The sequence below is a fragment of the Bos grunniens genome, chromosome 14 (assembly GCF_055505025.1).
Source record: "Bos grunniens cultivar Pamir isolate PY7600 chromosome 14, Bosgru_T2T1.0, whole genome shotgun sequence".
Taxonomy (NCBI): Eukaryota; Metazoa; Chordata; class Mammalia; order Artiodactyla; family Bovidae; genus Bos; species Bos grunniens.
The window spans coordinates 13,124,903-13,145,190 of NC_141178.1; the positions used below are offsets into that span (position 1 = coordinate 13,124,903).

The 20,288-nt window shown below is 44.3% G+C and overlaps 1 long non-coding RNA gene across 1 annotated transcript in view; it reads left to right on the forward strand.

Moving 5' to 3' along the window:
• The first annotated feature begins 12,185 nt into the window (after window positions 1–12,185).
• The window catches only part of LOC147359064 (uncharacterized), a 30,580-nt gene continuing 22,477 nt past the window's right edge, over window positions 12,186–20,288 (forward strand). Inside the window, exon 1 of the long non-coding RNA XR_015140505.1 lies at window positions 12,186–15,239. This is a non-coding gene — a long non-coding RNA (uncharacterized LOC147359064). The remainder of the gene's footprint in view (window positions 15,240–20,288) is intronic.

Here is a 20,288-nt window from a genome sequence, read left to right on the forward strand (position 1 = left end):
AGTCTTAAGTGAACAATGCAAAGAAATAGAGGAAAAATAATAGAATGGGAAAGACTAGATATCTCTTCAAAAGAGCTGGAGATACTAAGGGAACATTTCATGCAAAGATGGGTACAATAAAAGACAAAACCAGCAAGGACCTAATAGAAGCAGAAGAGATTAAGAAGAGGTGCCTAAAATGCACAGAACTACACAAAAAAAGATCTTAATGACCCAGGTGACCACGAAGGTGTGGTCACTCACCTAGAGCCAAACATCCTGGAGTGTGAAATCAAGTGGGCCTTAAGAAGCATTACTATGAACAAAACTAGTGGAGGTAATGGAATTCAACTGAGCTATTTCAAATCCTAACAGGTGACATTGTTAAAGTGCTGCACTCGATATGCCGGCAAATTTGGAAAACTCAACAGTGGCCACTGGACTGTAAAAGTTCAGTTTTCATTCCAATCCAAGGAAGGGCAATGCCAAACAGTTGTACTCATTTCACATGCTAGCAAGGTAATGCTCAAAGTCCTTCAAGCTAGGCCTAGGCAGTACGTGAACCTAGAACTTCCAGATGTACCAGCTGGATTTAGAAAAGGCAGTAGAACCAGGGATCGAGTTTCCAACATCTGTGGGATCATAGAAAAAGGGAATTCGAGAAAAATGTCTACTTCTGCTTCATTGACTACGCTGAAGCCTTTGACTCTGTGGGTCACAACCAAATTGTGGGAAATTCTTAAAGAGATGGGAATACCAGACCACCTTACCTGCCTCCTGAGAAATCTGTGTGCAGGTCAAGAAGCAACAGTTAGAACTGGACCTGGAACAACGGACTGGTTCAAAATTGGGAAAAGAGTATGTCAAGACTATATTGTCACTCTGCTTATTTAACTTATATACAGAGTACATCATGTGAAATGCTGGGCTGGATGAAGCTCAAGGTTGAATCAAGATTGTTGGGAGAAATACCAACAACCTCAGATAAGCAGATGTCACCACTCTAATAGAAAGTGAAGAGCTTCTTGATGAGGGTGAAAAAAGAGTGAAAACTCTGACTTGAAACTCAGCATTCAAAAAACTAAGATCACAGCATCCGGTCTCATCACTTCGTGGCAAGTAGATGGGGAAACAGTGGAAACAGTGATAGATTTTATTTTCTGGGGCTCCAAAATGACTGCAGGTGGTGACTGCAGTCATGAAATTAAAAGATACTTGCTCCTTGGAAGAAAAGCTATGACAAACCTAAACAGCATTTAAAAAGCAGAGACATCACTTTACCAACAAAGGTGCATATAGTCAAAGCTGTGGTTTTTCCAGCAGTCATGTATGGATGTGAGTTGGATCATAAAGAAGGCTGAGCACCCAAGAATTGATGCTTTTGAACTGTGATGCTGGAGAAGACTCTTGAGAGTCCCTTGGACTGCAAGGAGATCAAACCAGTCAATCTTAAAGGAAATCAACCCTGACTATTCATTGGAACGACTGATGTTGAAGCTGAAGCTCCAGTACTTTGGCCACCTGATGCAAAGAACCAATTCATTGGAAAAGACCCTGATGCTGGGAAAGATTGAAGGCAGGAGGAGAAGGGGACTGCAGAGGATGAGATGGTTGGATGGCATCACCGACTCAATGGGCATGAGTTTGAGCAAACTCCTAAAAATGGTGAAGGACAGAGAAGCCTGGTGTGCTGCAGTCCATGGAGCTGTAGAGTCTGATGTGACTTTGTGACTGAACAACAATATTTATTAAGTATCTGTTATACTTTAAACTTAAGGGTCATTTCTATAATGGTTATTTTTAATGGCATTCTCTTAAAAATATAAAATTTCTTAAAAATTACTTTGGCATCTGAAGTAAGAAAATTTTTTTGCAACAATATCCTTCTACCAAATTTCAACCCTAGAAAGTAGAATTTTTAAGCCTTTTAACCAACAGTATTGCACTTTGCATCCACTCTAAATGTAGTGTTTGTCAAAAATAAGTTGGCAACAGAATTGCTTGGCTTGATAATGTTATCCTTTTAATTGAGTAGTAATAGAAAAGGTAGTGGAAGTTGGTTGATGACATTGCTAATGCTATGTTGTCTTCACCATCCAAACCATTGTTACATTTGATTATTCACATTAGTTGAAATGATTGCTGTAAAGCTTTGATGGTATTAGCTAACAGTTTACCAAGGAAAAATGAGTACTGTAGTCAGTATCGCTTTAATCAGACTCACTCCAGTCAGCTTAATGTTTTGAGGAAATAATGTGCTTTACTCTAATTTTAGCTTTATTGAGATATAATTCACTTACCATAGAGTTCATCCATTTAAAGCATACAATTAAAAAATTAAGCTGAAGTTATACTGTTCAGTGGTTTTTGTTATAATCTTAAAACCATCACCACCATTTCCAGAACATTTTCATCACTTCAAAAGTTGCCCTGCACACATTAGCGATCACTCCCCTTTTACTCCTCAATCTCCCCAGCCCGAGACAACCACTAACCTACTTTTCTGTGTATAGATTTGCCTTGTGTGGGCATTTCACAAATCAGGTCATACATTATGTGGTCTTTGGTGACCTGCTTTTTTTCAGGGGACCTGTGAGGATGCCCTCTTCACCCTGCCTAGCCATCCCATTCTTAGCCATCCACACACAGGGACACTTGACTCTGCGTGGGCTCTGATTCCCTCCCTGGGTCACTCCCACTCCCGACCGAGCGCCCTCCATCCTGCTTTGACACCAGGCCTGAAGCCTTAACCTTGTGTGAACGCCCTTCCTTCTCAGTGTGCTTGGGTTAGGAACTCCGGCTCCAACTGACGCACCCATGCCAGGCTCCAGCTCCCCGCATGTGGACATCTTGCCCGCTCTGGGCTTCGACTCACCGCACCAGGCTGCCTACCCTCCTCACCCCATCACCACCCTCCCCAGTGCACTCTCCTCTCTGGCTCTGACTCCTTACCCCCACCAGGCTCCTCTGTACAGACCCCTCCCTGTCTGTGGTCCACCCAGTGGCTTAAGACTGAATGCTCAGAAGGAGAAGGGGAGGACCTATGCACACGATACCCCTCCTAGAAAAAGAAGAAAGGCGGGGTGGTGGTGAAAGCAAGCAAGCAGGCGAGCAGGGGGATATCTGAAACAACTCACCCGATGGGATGTACAGATAAGAACTCTGAGCTGCTCTGGCTGACGGAGGTGTGGAGCCAAGAAGCAGTCCAGCCCTTGGCTTGCCCTCCCGCCACCTTGCTAAGACCCCTGGGGATTTGCAAACCCTGGCTTTAAACCAAGTCAGCTGACATTTGTATGTTGCCCAAGATAACCCACATGGTTTCCAGTTCTTATTTAATGATGATTGGAAAATTGTAAAGTTACGTTCAGGGTTGAAGCTGAAGTTCCAATACTTTGGCCACCTGATGCGAAGAGCTGACTCATTAAAAAAGACCCTGATGCTGGAAAAGATTGAAGGTGGGAGGAGAAGGGGATGACAGAGGATAAGATGGTTGGATGGCATCACCGACCTGATGGACATGAGTTTGAGGAAGCTCCGATAGATGGTGAAGGGCAGGGAAGCCTGGTGTGCTGCAGTCCACGGGGTTGCAAGGAGTCAGACATGACTGAATGACTGAACAACAGATGTTCAGGGCTTTAGTTTAACTTATAAATAATCAACTTGTTTTAACAGTGCTGTGACCCTAAACCTAGAATAAGCTTGAGGGAGACCTAACACCTCAATTTCAATGAAGAATCTATGAATGGAATATATTGAATTTTAAGAGAGCTTTAGTGAAAGGAACCAGAGGAATGGGTTTGAAGCACACAATTCTCCAGAAATTATTTGAAAATTATTTCTTTGATATAAAAAAGTGGCTACTATTATACACAATTCTATATTTATATGTGAGCCAGGATGGTAAACCATGATATAATTTAAGAAAATTACATGAGTCACATGTATAAAGGTAATGTTGCTAATTAAATGAAAATAATTAGCAATATGTCATCAAGAAATAGGAAAAACATGCAAACTGCCAGGGGCAAGGACAATGAGTTTAAAAGAGATTATATTTTTAGAATATCTGGATTTTTTAAAAGACCAGCTTACTTTTAATTTGGTATAGTAAAGCATATTTGGGGATATAATGACTCAGTTTCACAGGTTTCTAGCTTTTAAAAGCTCTCTTCGTGAATTCAAGGAGAATGGTATTTTTCAGGGTCAAATTTACACACATCTTTTAATTATTGATTTTGTTAATATTTCACTTTGGGGTCTACGGAAGAACAGTTTATCTTGCTGTGGGATGACAAAGAGAAGAAAGCTCTTCTGAGTGAATAAATCGGGCATGCCAGCAGCGGTGATAATTGGAATGCTAGCAAAATGTAGCTCAGCCAGGGCTTATTCTCATTTCAAGTCATTCTGTGGCCTGATCTGTCATCAGATGAGTGGCTTTGAAGTCTGCTCCCAGGCTGCTTTGTTTGGCCTTGGAGGATAGCCACTAATTAGGACATTATGTATCTAAAGAATGCAGCTCTTTCCAAGCCTTTGCCAGTTCTTAGAACAGCGAGCTTTGGAAGGAAAGATTGGGGTTTGCTCCCTGGCTCTGGAGGTTTGGAGGAAACCCAGCTCAATTGTGACTCAACTGCCTGTTTCTTGGGCTCGTTTGGGACTGGCTAAGGGCAGAAGGCGGCCTTATTCAGCCTTTCATGTCTCACACCGTGCCTGATACATAGTAAGCGCTCAACATCACTGCCTGTTGAAAGTGCGGTATGTCTCCCCTGGAGCATCCTCTCCTGGGAGGATGTTTCCTGAGTGTGCCCAGGAACACCAGGCCGCCTGCTCCAGCCCAACTGACTGGCTCTGAGGGTGCGCCGGCAGCGGGGCGGCCTGGCTTGTGCTCCAGCGCCAGGACGAGCCCATGTGGGGCTGCCCTGGGAAAGGAGTCTGTGCCCCTTCACCGTCTATGCCCCTCCTTTGCTGAGCAAGAGCCTTTCTTGGTTTTCACGTTTCTGCAAAAGAAAGTCACATAAGTTTTTCCTTTTGCAAGTGAGCTTTGGAAATTGAATCTGCTTTAGTAAAGGTGAAGAACTTGTCTACTTATCTTTGCTGTTGTTTAGTCGCTAAGTCATGGCCCAATTTGTTGCCGCCCCATGGACTGTAGCCCACCAGGCTCCTCTGTCCATGGAATTTTCCAGGCAAGAGTACTGGAGTGGGTTGCCATTTCCTTCTCCAGGGGATCGAACCTGAGCCACTGAGCCACCTGGGAAGCCCCTACTCATTATGACCTCTTTGCTAATCTCTTAGGTTACTCAAATCCTTTCTCAAACCAGTCTAAGGATAAATATTAAGCTTCAGGCAGACTTCCGGTGGACTTCCACTGCCTCTCAGCAGGAAAAACTTTCCTAGTAACTTTTCTTTGGGAACAATTTGAATATGTATTTAAAGTTAGAGGACGTACTGCTGTATTTTCCTATGAAATGAGAGGCCAAGAGCTGTCTCTTTATTGAAGCCGATGGCTGGATTTAGATCAGCAGAGGCCAAGACTGTGATCAATTGATATCTTCAAACTATGGCATATTATAGGGATGTATTGGGGATTACCAGGTGGCACAATGGTAAAGAATCCGCTTGCCAGTGCAGGAGATGCAAGAGATTCGGGTTTTGGTCCCTGAGTTGGGAAGATCCCCTGGGGTAGGAAATGGCAACCCATTCCATGGACAGAGGGGCCTGGTGGGTTACAGTCCATGGGGTTCCAAAGAGTTGGACATGAATGAGTGACTGAGCATGCACGCATAGGGATGTATGGTAAAAAATACCATCTTTTCCCAGGTTTTAAAGTTTTAGTTTCCATTGAAGGCTCTATGGCTGAAAAAAATTCAAGATCTTATAGATTTTTCACAAAATATTGCAGTGATCTGAATTTGAAAAATAGGAGTTTTAAAACTTGGTGTCACTCTTGTTTCTAAAAGCAAAAAAGAAAGTTGAGAACTGACTCAATAGGATTGAATTCCTTACAAGTAAACTTCATAAACAAAATCTGGATATAATATATTTCAATAAAAGAAACTATAATATTTTAAAATGTTTGGCACAAGCACGGAATAATCTCTGGATTATTGGAAAAACCATGTGACTACTGGAAAAACCATAGCTTTGACTATATGGACCTTTGTCAGCAAAGTAATGTCTCTGCTTTTTAATATGCTTTCTAGGTTTGTCATTGCTTTTCTTTCAAGGAGCAATTAATTTCATGTGACCGTCAGCAGTGATTTTGGAGCCCAAGAAAATAAAGTCTGTCACTGTTTTCATTGTTTCCCCATCTATTTGCCATGAAGTGATGAGACCAGATGCCATGATCTTTGTTTTTTGAATGTTGAGTTTTAAGTCAGCTTTTCACTCTCCTCTTTCACCTTCATCAAGAAGCTCTTTAGTTCCTTTTCACTTTCTGCCATAGGATGGTGTCATCTGCATATCTGAGGTTATTGATATTTCTCCTGGAAATCTTAATTCCAGCTTGTACTTCATTCAGCCTGGCATTTCACATGATGTACTCTGCACGTAAGTTAAATAATCAGGGTGACAATATACAGCCTTGATGTACTCCTTTCCCAGTTTGGAACCAGTCTGTTGTTCCATGTCCGGTTCTAACTGTTGCTTCTTGACCTGCATACAGGCCAATTTTGTGTAGTCTCCTTGTGAAAAGAAACTGCAAAGCAAATGACTTGGAATCTTAGACAAAAAAATTAATTGCCAGAAATAGGCAAGCAGTGTACATGAGATTATCAGGGGAGAGTGGGAAGAATCCAATAGGCATTCAAGAAAACTGACACTTAAGGGAAAGGAGAAAGACATATTGAAAAGGGGATTTAGGGGAGGGAAATTAAGAGTGTTCCTGAAGCCAAGAGAGGAGAGCGAGGATATCTGTAAGACAGTGACGTGATGTGTTATGGAGTCTCGGTTTGCTAGGGAAACCCAGGAAGGGAGGGATTTGACAGGGAGGAAGTGAAACCAGGCTTGGGTTGACAGAGAAGGAAAAAGCAGAGGAGTTGAGATACAGAAGGTTTTGCTGAAATAAAATACAGATGATGATGGCTGGAGTGAAAAATGGTGTCTTTTGATCACAGTAAGCTATCAGATTTAAGATGTCATAGGTAGAACAATTCAGGGTGATGGCAAGGTCCAGGGGTGGCCAAGGGAAGGGCAGCCTAAATGCCGTGGAGCGGATTCTCTTTTGAGAGCAAAGAACTAAGACTGAAGCTACTCAGGACAATGGCAGGACTAGGGGTGGACAGGAAGATTGAGCAAGGTGCCAAAGGCTTCTTGAATGAGGACGAAGAATGATGCGGGTTGGCATCTGACATTGACAGAGGACAGTATACAGGCTAGTTCCACATCAGCATGAATGGGTAAGCTGTCACTGGGAGCCGACAGTGTGGTTCTCCTCCCGCTCTTGGGTCCAGTCTGCATGAATGGCATCTCCTTGGGAAGGTGACAGGGGAGGAGTGGTGGCCTTGCAGTGATGAGCTGGGGCTTGTTTAGCCCGAAGAGGTGAAGGGGAGACCCACTGTGACATGGTTGTGGGCAAGACAGAGTTTATCATGGAATGAAGTTCCAGAGGGCTCGTGGGGAAAGGTTATGGACAGAAGGGAGCAGGCGGAGGAGGTGATCAAGGACAAGGAAACTGAGAGCTCTTTGGAGGTTAGAGTGTGTCTAAGAGATCCAGTGGTCATGTATGGATGTGAGAGTTGGACTATAAAGAAAGCTGAGCGCCGAAGAATTGATGCTTTTGAACTGTGGTGTTGGAGAAGACTCTTGAGAGTCCCTTGGACTGCAAGGAGATCCAACCAGTCCATCCTAAAGGAAATCAGTCATGAATATTCATTGGAAGAACTGATACTGAAGCTGAAACTCCAATACTTTGGCCACCTGATGCAAAGAACTGACTCATTTGAAAAGACCCTGATGCTGGGGAAGATTGAAGGCGGGAGGAAAAGGGGATGACAGAGGATGAGATGGTTGGATGGCATCATGAACAGGATGGACATGAGTTGGAGCAAACTCTGGGAGTTGGTGATGGACAGGGAGGCCTGGCATGCTGCAGTCCATGCCATCGCAAAGAGTTGGACACTACTGAGCAACTGAACTGACTGAAGAGGTGACAAAGGGACTCCCATTTTGTCTGTTGACCAAAGATGATGAAAACCTGGTGCTTGGAGGAAGTGGCAGACTGCAAGTGATCCAAAGGATGAACCCAGAAGCCCCCTAGGAGATGGCAGGGGGCCTTAGGTCTTTCTGGAAGGAGACAACCTTCCTTGGACAGGAAAGGAAGAGTTTTCGCCAGAGGGAAGGGCATGTTCAGAGATACAGAGAAGAGGACACTTCATGCTTCAGGGGCCATGATTAAGTAGCTCAGTGGGAATGGGACATAATGAGGAGAGAGGAGGAGAGAGAAGGCAGGGAGAGAGAGGAGACTTTCAGAACATGAGGTTCTGACCCTTGTTGCACTGACCCCAGCCTGCAAGAGGAAGAGGTAAATATTAACATGGACACTAAGGAACAGATCTTTTTGTTCATTTTGCTTTTTTAGGACCTAACGTAAGCAAGTAGATGTAGTCGCTGTTTGTTATCTTTCCTTTTTATAAATGGTGATTATCAACTGTGGTGTTGGAAAAGACTCTTGAGACTCACTTGGACAGCAAGGAGATCTAACCAGTCCATCCTAAAGGAAATTGGTCCTGAATAGTCATTGGAAGAAGTGAGGTTGAAGCTGAAACTCCAACACTTAGGCCACCTGATGTGAAGAGCTGACTCATTTGAAAAGACCCTCATACTGGGAAAGACTGAAGGCTGGAGAAGGGAACAACAGAGGATGAGATGGTTGGATGGCATCACTGACTCAGTGGACACAAGTCTGAGTAAACTCCAGGACTTGATGATGGACAGGGAGGCCTGGTGTGCTGCAGTCCATGGAGTCACAAAGAGTAGGACACAACTGAGCCACTGAACTGACTGAACTGATCAACTGTGATAAATCTCTTGTATTAACAATTGAATCTAAGATCCTGTACTCACTTAGACACCAAATATATGCACATCGTTGGTGTTGCTGTGGCTTCATCACCTGACAGTCCTCAAAGGAGACACTGATATTATTAATTAATAAATTTATTCATGCCTGGGCTTCTTTAATTAAAAATCCTGGGAATAAGTAATTCAGAAACACAAGGACAGACTAGAGAAAAGGAAGAGAGTATGGACCCAAGGTAGGATTTGAGGCTCTGAAGTGCAACAGAGATTGATGCATTCAGTTCAGTTCAGTTCAGTTCAGTCACTCAGTCGTGTCCGACTCTTTGCAACCCCATGAATTGCAGCACGCTAGGCCTCCCTGTCCATCACCAACTCCTGGAGTTCACCCAAACTCATGTCCATCTAGTTTGTGATGCCATCCAGCCATCCCATCCTCTGTCATCCCCTTCTCCTCCTGCCCCCAATCCCTCCCAGCATCAGGGTCTTTTCCAATGAGTCAACTCTTTGCATGAGGTGGCCAAAGTATTGGAGTTTCAGCTTCAGCATCAGTCCTTCCAAAGAACACCCAGGGCTGATTTCCTTTAGGATGGACTGGTTGGATCTCCTTGCAGTCCAAGGGACTCTCAAGAGTCTTCTCCAACACCACAGTTCAAAAGCATCAATTCTTCAGCACTCAGATTTCTTCACAGTCCAACTCTCACATCCATACATGACCACAGGAAAAACCATAGTCTTGACTAGACAGACCTTTGCTGGCAAAGTAATGTCTCTGGTTTTCAATATGCTGTCTAGGTTGGTCATAACTTTCCTTCCAAGGAGTAAGTATCTTTTAAAATCATTTAATTTCACTGCAATCACTATCTGCAGTGATTTTGGAGCCCAGAAAAATAGTCTGACACTGTTTCCACACTTTGCCCATCTATTTCCCATGAAGTGATGGGACCAGATGCCATGATCTTCATTTTCTGAATGTTGAGCTTCAAGCCAACTTTTCACTCTCCTCTTTCACTTCTATCGGGAGGCTTTTTAGTTCCTCTTCACTTTCTGCCATAAGGGTGGTGTCATCTGCATATGTCAGGTTATTGATATTTCTCCCGGCAATCTTGATTCCAGCTTGTGTTTCTTCCAGCCCAGCGTTTCTCATGATGTACTCTGCATGTAAGTTAAATAAGCAGGGTGATGATATACAGCCTTAACATACTCCTTCCCCGATTTGGAACCAGTCTGTTGTTCCATGTCCAGTTCTAACTATTGCTTCCTGACCTGCATATAGGTTTCTCAAGAGGCAGGTCAGGTGGTCTGGTATTCCTATCTCTTTCAGAATTTTCCACAATTTATTGTGATCTACACAGTCAAAGACTTTGGCATAGTCAATAAAGCAGAAATAGATATTTTTCTGGAACTCTCTTGCTTTTTTGATGATCCAACAGATGTTGACAAGCTGATCTCTGGTTCCTCTGCCTTTTCTAAAACCAGCTTGAACATCTGGAAGTTCATGGTTCACGTATTGCTGGAGCCTGGCTTGGAGAATTTTAAGCATCACTTTAGTAGCGTGTGAGATGAGTGCAATTGTGCAGTAGTTTGAGCATTCTTTGGCATTGGCTTTCTTTTCGATTGGAATGAAAACACCTTTTCCAGTCCTGTGGCCACTGCTGAGTTTTCCAAATTTGCTGGCATATTGAGTGCAGCACTTTCACAGCATCATCTTTCAGGATTTGAAATAGCTCAACTGGAATTCCATCACCTCCACTAGCTTTGTTCATACTGATGCTTTCTAAGGCCCACTTGACTTCACATTCCAGGATATCTGGCTCTAGGTGAGTGATCACACCATCATGATTATCTGGGTCATGAAGTTTTTTTTTGTACAATTCTTCTGTGTATTTTTGCCACCTCTTCTTAATATCTTCTGCTTCTGTTAGGTCCATACAATTTCTGTCCTTTATCGAGCCCATCTTTGCATGAAATGTTCCCTTTGTATCTTCTAATTTTCTTGAAGAGATCTCTAGTCTTTCCCATTCTGTTGTTTTCCTCTATTTCTTTGCATTCATAGCTGAGGAAGACTTTCTTATCTCTCCTTGCTATTCTTTGGAACTCTGCATTCAAATGGGTATATCTTTCCTTTTCTCCTTTGCTTTTTGCTTCTCTTCTTTTCACAGCTATTTGTAAGGCTTTCTCAGACAGCCATTTTGCTTTTTTGCATTTCGTCTCCATGGGGATGGTCTTGATCCCTGTCTCCTGTACAATGTCATGAACCTCCATCCATAGTTCATCAGGCACTCTGTCTATCAGATCTAGTCCCTTAAATCTATTTCTCACTTCCACTGTATAATTATAAGGAATTTGATTTAGGTCATACCTGAATGGTCTAGTGGTTTTCCCTACTTTCTTCAATTTAAGTTTGAATTTGGCAATAAGGAGTTCATGATCTGAGCCACAGTCAGCTCCCGGTCTTGTTTTTGCTGACTGTATAGAGCTTCTCCATCTTTGGCTGCAAAGAATATAATCAGTCTAATTTCGGTCTTGACCGTCTGGTGATGTCCATGTGTAGAGTCTTCTCTTGTGTTGTTGTTATGACCAGTGCATTCTCTTGGCAAAACTCTATTAGCCTTTGCCCTGCTTCATTTCGTACTCCAAGACCAAATTTGCCTGTTACTCCAGGTGTTTCCTGAGTTCCTACTTTTGCATTCCAGTTCCCTATAATGAAAAGGACATCTTTTTTGGGTGTTAGTTCTAGAAGGTCTTGTAGGTCTTCATAGAACAGTTCAACTTCAGCTTCTTCAGTGTTACTGGTTGGGGCATAGAGTTGGATTACCATGATATTGAATGGTTTGCCTTGGAAACGAACAGAGATCATTCTGTCGTTTTTGAGATTGCATCCAAGTACTGCATTTCGGACTCTTTTGTTGACCATGATGGCTACTCCATTTCTTCTAAGGGATTCCTGCCCACAGTAGTAGATATAATGATCATCTGAGTTAAATTCACCCGTTCCAGTCCATTTTAGTTCACTGATTCCTAGAATGTCAACGTTTACTCTTGCCATTTCCTGTTTTACCACTTCCAATTTGCCTTGATTCATGGACCTGACATTCCAGGTTCCTATGCAATATTGCTCTTTACAGCATCGGACCTTGTTTCTATCACCAGTCACATCCACAGCTGGGTATTGTTTTTACTTTGGCTCCATCCCTTCATTCTTTCTGGAGTTATTTCTCCACTGATCTCCAGTAGCATATTGGGCACCTACCGACCTGGGGAATTTCTCTTTCAATATCCTATCATTTTGCCTTTTCATACTGTTCATGGGGTTCTCAAGGCAAGAATGCTGAAGTGGTTTGCCATTCCCTTCTCCAGTGGACCACATTCTGTCAGATGCATTACGAGTTGGTTATTAGATGTGACAGTTTCAGAGTGGTCCACCATTTGGATGTTTAATCATTCTCAATATTCCCTGGGTTTCTTTGTGATTGCTCAACAATTGAATATTAACTCATCAGTTCAATTTTTTTTTTTTGCCCTTTTAAAAATAATAACAGAGTCTATAGATATTGAGCAGTTCGGTCATATTTTAGGTAAAGGATGGATTATTCTACCTCCTTATCATCAACTTGTCCTTGGATGTTCCCTGGGAGTCCCATGCAGTGATAAAAACTGTTTATCTCGCTCTCTCCTGTTTGTGAGATATGCCTTCCTTAGCCTGCATATGGGATGTGAGATAAGGCACATGGAAATGTGCATTCTGACGCGTAAGTGTGAACTGGTCAATCTTGGGTGGGCTCATGCGTTGGTCAGAATCCAGGATCGATTCTTTTAAACTCCAGTTTTGCCCCTGCTGTGAGGCGGCAGGTGAGCAGGATAATGGAAGTTTGTGGCTGGAAGGGTCAGGTCACCTGACTTACTCTGTAAAGTTGAGGAATTTGGGCCCTGGTGGGACTTGCCCAAGGTCGCCTAGAGCAGTGAGCTGGAGGCCAACGGAGAACTCAGCTTCCTAGTTTCGTGATAGCCATTTACCAGGCAGGATCAATCATTTAGGCACCAATGTAACCTTGATATAAAAAATGCTGACTTGAGGATGCGTCATTCATTTACAATGAATGTTTTAATGAAAAGGACAGAGCGCAGGAGGAGGACTCATCATTAATACTGGGGAGCGGCCTCTCCTAACGGCTCACCTCCCCCACCTGGATGGTTCTGGGGTTTGGGTGCAGGTGGGCAGGGTGTAGAGAGACAGCAGCCCCTCGAGTGTGTCTGTGCATGGGGTTAATTTTTACACTAGCACATGAGGCAAATGTCCAGCAAACTTAAGGCTTCTTCTGAAAATCCTTTAGGAAGAGACTGGCTCACAGGCTCTCAGTCAAGACAAACAGGCTCGAGTTTCCCCCGCTATTGGCTGCTTCTTCCTTTAAGCACAAAATGAAGTCCCTGGGTTGCACTCTGGGGGCCATGGTGTACCCCAAACACATATTTCAGATAGTGAATCATGAGATGTTCCCCCATGAGAGGCCTCAGGGGTCTGAGCCTGAGGAACAAGGAACAGCAGCCTCAGGTCCTAGAGAGGCAGCAGCATCTCTACGCAACAAAGATGGAAAACTATTTAAAGGTCTTTAACTGAGTCACAATTGACTCTGACTCATTTGAAAGCATATTTGCCTATGTCATGCCACCACAGACTATCATTTTGTTGAAACCAATACATTCCAATATGACAGTCACATAAATTACATTGTCCCACTCTTTAATATTTCTTCCTCCCTTCTCTCACGTTCTCCCTTTCCCCTCTTCACTTTTTGTCTCCAAACTTAGCTTCCCTCCTCAACCCTCTGCACCCCCTGCCCCAGCAGAATTCTTTTAACTCTCTCTCCTCTGAAAATTAGAAAAGACCCTGAGGCTGGGAAAGATTGAAGGCAGGAGGAGAAGGGGACAACAGAGGATGAAATGGTTGGACGGCATCACTGACTTGATCGACATGAGTTTGAGCAAGTTCCAGGAGTTGGTGATGGACAGGGAAGCCTGGCGTGCTGCAGTCCATGGGGTTGCAAAGAGTCAGACATGACTGAGCGACTGAACAACAAAACCCCTAAAAATGGTATCCATTTTCTATATCACTCTTTTTTTCCTTATCACTCTGCTCCTCCAAACTTATTAATTGCAGCTTATCTCTTAGATGTAAGGATAAGGTTCTTTTTTTTTTTTTAACTTAAATTTTTTTAATGTGCTTAATTTGTGTCTTTTTAGGCAAAAGAATATTGGGTGAATGCCCTCTCCTTTATTTTTTCCTCTTTTCAGTGGATGCTAATTCCCAGCTGCTCATTTATTGGCTGTGTGACTGGACACAATTTTCTTAACCTGCTTCAACCTGTTTCCTCTTGTGGGAAGAAGGGATAATAGTAGCACTTTCCGGACAGAGTTGTTTTTAAGGAGTTCATCGTTCAGCAGATGTTTAATGAATAGTTAAGCATGAGATGATCAGTGTTTTAATTTACTGCTTGTATTTTAAATAACATGCAAATATCTGCTGCCTAATGATAAAGAATATTTTTATTCATTTAAATTTCACTTTGTTTCATTCCCACAGAATATGTGAATAAGGTTTGCTTAAGAAAACTATTTTAAATAAATAGATCTCCTCATGGCTTTTAGTTTTTAATGCATTTTATGTTTTGGAGTGTTTCAGGTTCAGAGAAACATTTGAGAGAAAGTACAGTGCGTTCCTATATGCCCCCTTCTCCCCGCCATACACATTCTCTCCCACCTTCAACACCCAGCTCCAAGGTGGTATCTTTGTTACAGCTGATGGACCCACATTGGCCTTTTATTTTTTTAACTAGGTTACTTGTAAGGATAGATTGTTTCTTAAGGTAGTCATTTCTGTATTCCATGAGGCATCCTAAAGCCTCCCTTATCCGGCATTTAAGGGAAGGGTAGCGGGTCAATGGGGCCCAGCTGCACACCAACCTTTTATTATCTATTCAAGATGCAGGAGCTTCTTGGAACTGGATGGATGGTAAGAATAGTACAACCAGTGTATCCTGTCTGACTGCCCCCTTTCTTTTCTCTTCTACTTCGTGAGGTTCTTTAAGGGCCTTGAAATGCAGAAACGCAGCCCAAACCCAACAATGGGTGGGAGACAAAGCCAGCTTCAGAGATGCCAGCGTGTAATGCCGAGGGGACGTGGGCAGAATCCGCCAACAAATAATAACACCAGAGGCCATTCAGACTGAGTTCCGCGTGGGAGTGGCGAATGGGTAAGGAGCGTCCCCACCAGCCCTCTTCATTCTGCCTGGGAGTCCAAAGCCAACCAGGCCAGGCTGGGGAGCATCCTGGCCTCCCGTTACTGTTTCCTCAACCAGGCTACCCACTCTGCTCCCCTTGCCAGCCTGTGCGGACATGCTTGGAAAACCAGGCAGGAAGATCTGGCTAGACATTAACTTTCACATTAAACTCTGCCCAAATTAAAAAGGGGACATGTGGCCCTGTGTCTGGACGGTTAGCATATTTGATGCTGACTTTTTCTTTGCACGGTCACCATGTTTTAGTTATAGAAGTGATAATATAAGTTCTTCTTCCCAAACCAATGGACATCTTAAAAATTAATAGAAGTGGAATTTGAACCTGGGACGTGAAAATGACTCAAGAACAAGGTCCGGAGAGCCTCCTGATTATCTTTGTTGTTTTACTAAAAGAGGGAGACAAACATCACACAAGCGAGGGATAAAGAGAATATCTTCATTTTTTCCTAAACCTTTCCATCTTAATGTCTGAAGTGAAAGTTGTTCAGTCGTCTCTGACCCTTTGTGACCCCCATAGACTGTCCATGGAATTCTCCAGGCCAGAATACTGGAGTGGGTAGCCTTTCCCTTATCTGGGGGATCTTCCCAACTGAGGGATCGAACCCAGGTCTCCCGCATTGCAGGCAGGTTTTTTACCAGCTGAGCCACAAGGGAAGCCCAAGAACACTGAAGTGGGTAGCCTATCCCTTCTCCAGTGGATCTTCCCAACCCAGGAATCAAACTGGGGTCTCCTACATTGCAGACTCTTTACCAACTGAGCTATCAGGGAAGCCCTCTTAATACCTATTGTCAAATATTATAGTTGTCAGGAAATGCATTACAAATTCATTTAAAAAGTGATCAGAAGTTAGGAAGCAATTCTCTTGGAGAGGAAACTGAATGGTTTCTGGAGATGTTCAAAAAGATAGGCTGACAAGTACAGTGTTGTGGAAGGCCTGGTGTTGGTCTGGGTTCAGCTGCATAGTAAAACCCTGGGGGAATATGCTTCACCCTCTCGCTTTCACTTAGGCAAGTTGGGCGTCTGATTTACGGGCTAGGGGTGGGGAATCCCCTCCACTTTTGGCCTAAGTTGTGGCGCCTAATCAACCGGCTCATTTAACCATAAATGTGAAAGCTTTGACTGAAAAGCTGATTTAAATGTGGGCTACTAAACTTTCTTGAGGCTATAAGAGCTCATCCTCTGCCCAGCCGTTGCATTCAGGGAAACAGTCCTTTAATGAACCTCATTTCACACTTGCACAGACTAGACCAGCTCGGCTGGAGGTGGCAGGAAGCTCCCTGTGCAGGTTCCCTGCCCAAGGCTGGGTGGAGCGGGATGGGGGTTGGGGGTGGGGTCTGCGTGAGCACAACCCAGCCCCTCCTCAGAAAACCTTTCCTGTCTCTGACTGCCAGCACCTGCCAATTCCCCATCAGCTTTCTCCTGTAATATTTTCTCTGCTCTTCACTACCGCAGTAAACGGCTGTAAAATGTTAAGTATCCACACCCTCAATCCCATCCTTCCTGCCCCTTCCCTGGTTTATTTTTCCCTTCCTTAGCCCTTAGCTACCATCCGACACACTATTTGACTTTGTTTACACATTTTGTTTGTTGTCTCTCCCGCTGGAAGTCAGCTTCTTGAGGTCAGGGCTTTTCCTTTGTGTTTACTGTCTTATCTCCATCACCTAAAACAGTTCCTGGCACATAATAGCTGCTGAGTAAACATCTGCCAACAAAGGTCCGTCTAGTCAAGGCTATGGTTTTTCCAGTGGTCATGTATGGATGCGAGAGTTGGACTGTGAAGAAAGCTGAGCGCCGAAGAATTGATGCTTTTGAACTGTGGTGTTGGAGAAGACTCTTGAGAGTCCCTTGGACTGCAAGGAGATCCAACCAGTCCATTCTAAAGGAGATCGGTCCTGGGTGTTCATTGGAAGGACTGATGCTGAAGCTGAAACTCCAGTACTTTGGCCACCTCATGTGAAGAGTTGACTCATTGGAAAAGACTCTGATGCTGGGAGGGGTTGGGGGCAGGAGGAGAAGGGGACGACATCTGGCTGGATGGTGTCACTGACTCAATGGACATGAGTCTGAGTGAACTCCGGCAGATGGTGATGGACAGGGAGGCCTTGCGTGCTGCGAAGGAAAATTAAGATTAGCTGAGTGAGTGACCTGCAGCATTGCCACGGTTCTGTCAAGAACACAAGACATAGGCCAGTACCGATTCTGAAATGGGAGTTTTGTCCAGGGCGCATTTAAAACAGGCTTGTGTTTGCATTTAAAACAGGCTTGTGTTTGCATTTAAAACAGGCTTTGCACACTGTAAACTGTAAAATTCATGCTGATACTTTAAAATTTTACCTTACCTTTTTTGAGAACATTAACTAGCAAATAAAACATCCAGGGAAGAAAGGAAAAAGCTTTACATTTAGTACATTTAATGGTACTTTCTCTTGCTTTTTGAACAAGTACAGTTCGGTTCAGTTCAGTCGCTCAGTCATGTCCGACTTTTTGTGACCCCATGAACTGCAGCCAGGCCTCTCTGTCCATCACCAAGTCCCCGAGTTTACCTAAACTCAAGTCCATTGAGTCGGTGATGCCATCCAACCATCTCATCCTCTATCGTCCCCTTCTCCTCCTGCCCTCAATCTTTCCCAGCATCAGGGTCTTTTCAAATGAGTCAGTTCTTCGCATCAGGTGGCCAAAGTACTGGAGTTTCAGCTTCAACATCAGTCCTTCCAATGAACACCCAGGACTTATCTCCTTTAGGATGGACTGGTTGGATCTCTTTGCAGTCTAAGGGACTCTCAAGAGTCTTCTCCAACACCACAGTTCAAAAGCATCAATTCTTCGGTGCTGAACATGGGAACCCACAAGTGGGCCCACAAATGAATTAGCTGGCCCTGTTTGTCACGGCTATGGTTGAGTAATCCAGTCCTGTCTATCAAATTCTGGGGTCTTGTTTCTTAAATAATTATGTAAGTATTGTTTCCACTGCTGTTTAATTGCTGTGCTGTGCTGTGCGTAGTCGCTTAGTGTGTTAGACTCTTTGTATCACCATGGTCTGTAGCCTGCCAGGCTCCTCTGTCCATGGGATTTCCCAAGCAAGAATGCCAGAGTGGGTTGCCATTTCCTTCTCCAGGGTATCTTCCTGACCCAGGGATTGAACCCACTTTAGTGCTGAGCAACCTGAGAAGCAGAAAGCTAAACTTACCAGCAGATTGTGTTCCGCCTTTTGTTGTTGTTGTTGGTTAGTGGCTAAGATGTGTTTGACTCTTTGGGGACTCCATAGACTGCAGTCTGCCAGGCCTCTCTGTCCATGGGATTTCCCAGTCAAGAATCCACCTTCTTTTACAAGTCAACTACGTAGAACTTGGCACCTAATTTCTCATGGGAACATTGTTTTGAATCATGGTCGGCTCTCCAAGCTAGACCTGAAAAATGTACTGAAACAATAATTTGGCAGATTGTCTTCAGTATATTTGAGCTGTTGGATTAGAGGAGCTAAAGACCATTAGTGCTGTTTGCACTGTGGGATTCTACTTAGTTGTTGGGTGGAGCCGTGGGAATTCTGATTGGTTCTGGCCAATAAACCGTGAGCCCTGGCACATGTCACCCAAGGCCAGTGTCTAATAGACAGCGTGAGATCCTCTGAGGGAAACTCTGCCATAGTGACTGGCAGTATTCCAGGAATGGCTCCCCATCAGCCTGGGTACCAGGGAGGGGGTGACACAGCAGGGTCCCTGTGGACTGGGATGGCATGGAGCTTTATCAGAGCATAACCTCACCTGCTCTGATCAATGAAATTGTCAATTAGAGTTCTTTGATTGTGAGCAATAGAAGCCAGTTCTGGCTCACTAAAGCAAATAGGCACTTGTTAGATTCTGGGGGCAGCTCACAGTCTTGAAGAAAAGTCTGGGTCTTAGGCAGCAGGACAACACCAGGACACTCTTAGTTATTCCTAGGCTGATACCAGCACAACTCAGCTCCAGCCGTTTTCTGCTCCTTTGTTACCCCACCCAAGAGCCAGATTTTGGGGAGAGAGAGCTGGATCATCTTAGTTTGGGTAATCTGCCCCCTCGCTTGGGGCTTCCCAGGGGGTGCAATTGTCGCACCTGGACCCTTTCCAGGGCCTGAAACTGGGCTCTCGTCTAACACTCAGAAATGAATTGTCCGAGGAGACACATGTGCTGACAAAGCAAGAGATTTTATTGGGAAAGGGCACCCGGGTGGAGAGCAGTAGGGTAAGGGAACCCAGGAGAACTGCTCTGGGGCGTGGCTCGCAGTCTCAGGTTTTATGGTGATGGGATTAGTTCCGGGTGGTCTTTGGCCAATCATTCTAATTCAGAGTCTTTCCTGGTGGCCCACGCATCGCTCAGCCAAGATGGATGCTAGTGAGAGGGATTCTGGGAAGTAGACGGACATGCGGTGTCTTTTGACCTTTCCGGAACTCTTCCAGTTGGTGGTGGCTTATTGGTTCCGTGTTCCTTATCAGGATCTCCTGTCATAACTCATGCAAATAGTTACTATGGTGCCTGGCCAGGGTGGGCGGTTCCAATGAGTGTGCTTCCGCTAACACAAAAGAACCTGCCTGCCAGTTCAGGGGACGCAAGAGCCGTGAGTTTGATTTCTGGGTTGGGAAGATCCCCTGGAGAGCATGGCAACCCACTCCAGTATTCTTGCCTGGAGAATCCCATGGACAGAGGAGCCTGGTGAGTTACAGTCCATGGGATCTCAAAGAGTCAGACACAACTGGGTGACTGAGCACACATGCATGCCGCTTCCTCAGCCAGGAGCTGAGGACCTTGATGGACAGTAGCACTGCCCACAAAGAGACATGGAGATGTTTGTTTCCAAAGCAACAGACATCTACCAGCACTGCTTGTGCACTCTTGGAGTAGCCTAAAGGGGTGGATGGAGAGGAAAGCAACATGAAACTAACCACACCCCTAGGCATGATTTCATAAGTTGGGGTCTGTAGCTTGGGGATGCTGCTGACGTATTTTGTGTCTGAACATTATAGTGGCTGC